This window comes from Schistocerca cancellata, unplaced genomic scaffold, assembly GCF_023864275.1.
Source record: "Schistocerca cancellata isolate TAMUIC-IGC-003103 unplaced genomic scaffold, iqSchCanc2.1 HiC_scaffold_426, whole genome shotgun sequence".
In the NCBI taxonomy this organism is placed as follows: Eukaryota; Metazoa; Arthropoda; class Insecta; order Orthoptera; family Acrididae; genus Schistocerca; species Schistocerca cancellata.
This window is the reverse complement of record NW_026046443.1, coordinates 6,645,119-6,649,291: the sequence shown is the minus strand read 5'-3', so window position 1 is coordinate 6,649,291 and position 4,173 is coordinate 6,645,119. Positions and strand designations below refer to the sequence as shown.

General features: G+C 42.9%; 1 long non-coding RNA gene across 1 annotated transcript; it reads left to right on the top strand.

Annotated features, from left to right (window-relative positions):
* The first annotated feature begins 3,212 nt into the window (after positions 1 to 3,212).
* On the top strand, positions 3,213 to 3,798 carry LOC126124763 (uncharacterized). The gene is made up of 3 exons (XR_007526439.1): positions 3,213 to 3,283; positions 3,404 to 3,474; positions 3,619 to 3,798. It is a non-coding gene; the product is annotated as an uncharacterized LOC126124763 (long non-coding RNA).
* The last annotated feature ends 375 nt before the right edge of the window (positions 3,799 to 4,173 follow it).

Below are 4,173 nucleotides of genomic sequence, written 5' to 3'. Positions count from 1 at the left end.
GTCTTGCAAAACGTTAAGTAGATAAAGGACGAGCTAATTTTTTTTGATTACAGGGAATACGAGAACGAGAACAGTACGCTTAACGATCTGTTGGCTCGTTGCGCTCTGGTATCGGGGTAACGATTGCCCCGTATCCGGCTGCACATCTGAAACGGATGTTCACTTCATCCTTCCTGATCGAGGGAAGGGGCACCGTGATTAGCTCACTGGCCTCGCATTCCGGGGGATGACTCTTCAAGTCACCGTCCGGCCATCCACGTTTAGGTTTTCCGCGATTTCTCTAACTCGCTCCAGCGAAATGCTGGGGTGATACCCTTGAAAATACACGGCTGATTTCCTTCCCCAACCTATCGTAATCAGAGCTTGTGCTCCGCCTCCAATGACTGCGCTTTCGACGACACGTTAAAAGTCTAAACTTTCTTCCTTCCTTTTTCAATCCTGCTGCGAACTGGATCTTTATCGAGACACTTCAACGGAACGCAGCCTTTACTGCGTCTCATTCGTCTAGGACTCCAAATCAAGATTCGCTGAAAGGGCGTGCTTCTTCTCCTCTATTTCTGAGAAGAAAAAAGAAATTATTTTTAGATGTTTTTTTTTCTTTATTGTGATTTCATTCCCCTGGCCCATATGGGCAGGGGAGGGCTGTCAGCAGCACAATCCGCCGCTCTTCAGCCGAGTGACACGACAATTAAAACAAGAATAAAATAATACATACATAAGGAGATAAAAAAGGGGAACATAAAACAGAGTAAGGGGAGAAAATGGAGGTAAAAATACACTGACACGTAGACGTTCATTGGGGACGGTTAAAAAAGTCACCAGAAAGTTAAAAAACACAGTTGGCGATTCTTAAAACACAGAGAAGACACTGGATGCGCATGCACAGGTTAAAAGTTGGCCACAGTATCAAAAACACTCCGAAACAACACACTTAAAACCCACTCGGAGCACACACGACGAAGAATAAAACTACCAGGTTGGACCTGCCGAGGGAAAGGTCAGAGAGGATGGAAAAGGAGGGGAGAGCATGGGGCAGCTGGGGAAGCGGCGGGATGAAGAGAGGAGGGGCAACCGTGGGTTCACGAAGAGGCAGGAGACACATGGGGCGGGAGAGGAAAAGGGAAGACAGGGCAGGAGGGAGTGCAGAGACACTGAAAGAAGGCACAAGAGATGGAGGGGGAGTAGGAGGGGAAATCCGCTCGGAAGGAGGGAGGGGGGGGAGAGGGAGTCCTGAGGAGGAGGCAGTAAGAGGGGGTTAGAGTTGGTAGGAAGGGTAGATGTCAGGGTGAAGCTCATCATCCGGGAGGGGTAGAGAGTGGAAGTTGTGTTGAGAAAGGAGATGGAGGGTGTGGAGATGGAGAGAGGGAGGGACACAATGGTAAAGGCGTGGCAACTGGTTGGGAGTGGAGAGGAAGGGAGACACCAGGGGGTGAGGGGGATCAAGGCGGCGGACAATATATAGTGTGCGGATGTGTTCAAGGAAAAGGAGAAGGTGGGGAAGAGGATGAGGTCATAGAGGATGAGCGTGGGGGATGGAAAGCGGATGCGGAAGGCGAGGCGGAGTGCATGGCGTTCGAGGATTTGGAGGGCTTTATAGAACCGGGGAGGGGCGGAAATCCAAGCGATGCTGGCATAACAAAGGATGGGGTGGATCATGGATTTGTAGGTGGGAAGGATGGTGGAAGGATGCAGACCCCAAGTCCGGCCGGACAGGAGTTTCAGGTGGTGGAGGCGGTTGTGAGCTTTGTTTTGGATGGTAAGGAGATGGGGTATTTTTAGATGTTTTATAATACCTAATTTTAGTCTCAATTACAGCACTACATTCCGAGATAATTAAATATTTATACCCTTTTGATAATTGTGTTGTAACCTCCTCACTATATTTGTTTCTATACCAAATTTAGCCCAAGTCTATATACAGGGTGTGTCAAAAAATGTATACACACTTTCAACTGTCACAGACAATTTATTTCCCGTTCTACAAGGTTAAATATCTGTGAGAAAGTAATGTTATGTTTCTTCAACAGGTGGCAGCAGTGGCAAGGAAGTAACTGCAACATGGCGGTCGTGCGTTTGAGGTTTGAAGCGCGGAAGGAGATCATTAAGTGGTACTGGATGTTTGAAAATGTAGCTGCGGTTCGAAGACAGTGGAGAAGTGAGTATGGTACAGAACCACCTTCGAGGTTAACAATTACACGTCTGCGAGACAAATTCGAAATTCATGGAACAGTGTGTGATGTTATAAAATAAATTAAATAAAATCAAATAAAATAAAATATTAATTATTTTAATGTTAATTATTCTGTATGATGGTGATTGTAATTGTAATTGATATTTGCTTATCTGGATAATTATTCGGTATCAGACGCTTGACAGTGGCTTTTTCGTAAAGGCAATGTTACTCGTAGTTGACCGTGAAATAAAATTGAAATAATCGGACTTCGTAGTTAAATCGTTTCCAAAGACTGCTGCGGTAGGTGCGGACTCATAATCTAAATCTCAATATTACAATAATTTGCCAGCCATGCCAAAACGTCGTACAGAGGTGATTGTCTACTAAACATAAAAAAGTCACACTGTTAGTTAAATCAGATATATTCAATGAATAAGCCTACAGTTCATAATCCTACTTACTTTTATAAATATAAATTCTTTACAGAATCGAGTGCCTAGTGTGGTTGTAACTCGCAGTAATTTTCTATAACATGAAATATGGCGGTGTGCCAGACAATAAAATAAAATACGTGCTTCTCGCACCACTTCAACCAGAGCTCTCCTTTCTTAATCAAACATACGAGTAACGTAATTGTGCTTTTGTTTTATCAGCGACTCAGCGCTGCAGTTGTGTGCCATAGGCTTTATTTATTTGTCACTGATTATTTATTTAATTAATATCTCGCGTTTCCGAGGAAACTCACGCTCGGCATGCAAATGTGCCTTTATATTGCCCCCTGAATTGCGAGGCGAAAGGACACACCTGCAGGCGAGCAATTCACCTAAAGGCACAAGAAAATCCAAGTTATCTACAACTATTTACATGACCTACACATTATACACATTATATACAAACTTTGAATGACGCGGGTGCCCCGTAAAAGTTCTTATGTTGGCAGATAGAGTGCGCGCATGCGCAAAAGCGTCTGTGTGACTGCCGTTATGTCGTACAGTTAGATCACGCGGCACAGTATTGCAGTTCATATAGTTCGTGTGCGCGCGTTTCTCAGTCGTTGCACCAAGAAAATATTCAACCAAGATTACATATGAAGACTACATTCTATGACAGGTAACTTAGTTTTAAATTTACAATATTCGTTATAACACAATACAGCTTAGATTGTTGAATGTTCTTAGTTACATAGTATTGTTTTGAAATGCTTCAAAGAAAAATGTCCGTATGTTTCAGGTGCGTTGACCTATACACATCGTGTCGTTATCACAGTTCATATTCATCTGCTGCACAATAATTTTTTACAGGTTAGTATCGTCGTGGTAAAGTTTTTTGATCACAGTAACATCGTTGTATAACAACGTGATTAATACATAAGCGTGTCCATTTCCTATTTTCATTATAGTCGTTGTGATGCAGTTCGTTGTGAGTAAATGCATTGCTTATTACAGATCAGACGTGACCCGCCGAGTAATTGGTCCACGTGCAGTTCGTTTTTTACATTCCGTGGAAGCTTGGTTGTAGAACCTCGGACGGCACATAGCTGGCGTCGATCCTAGGACAGTCCAGGTAAGAGTGTCCGTCACATTTCGAGAACATTTCATTCCCTGAAGTTCCAACCAAAATTCTTCCACCCGTCGTGTTGTTTTCTGGACAGGCACTTTGCGTCCATTTAATCCAGTTAACATCTTGAAGTTAGGTACTGTAGTAATGTCACTAGACGATGCACGAATTATGCACTTCACATTTTCAGTTTTTTGCTGAATATAGCTCACCTAAATGTTCGTAGTTATTAATCAAGGAAATCGTTCATCGCGTTTACATAGGTACGATGCATAATGAATGGCATTAACCGTTTCCTTCACATAGGTTTCTGCGTAGTTGCAGAGTTAGTAATGTTCGTTAATGTCCGTGAACAGAGGTTCACTATGCAATGTCTTTTTGGCACTCGTTTTGTTCAAATTTTTACATGATACATCAGTTAAAAAAAAAAAAAGTAATTATAC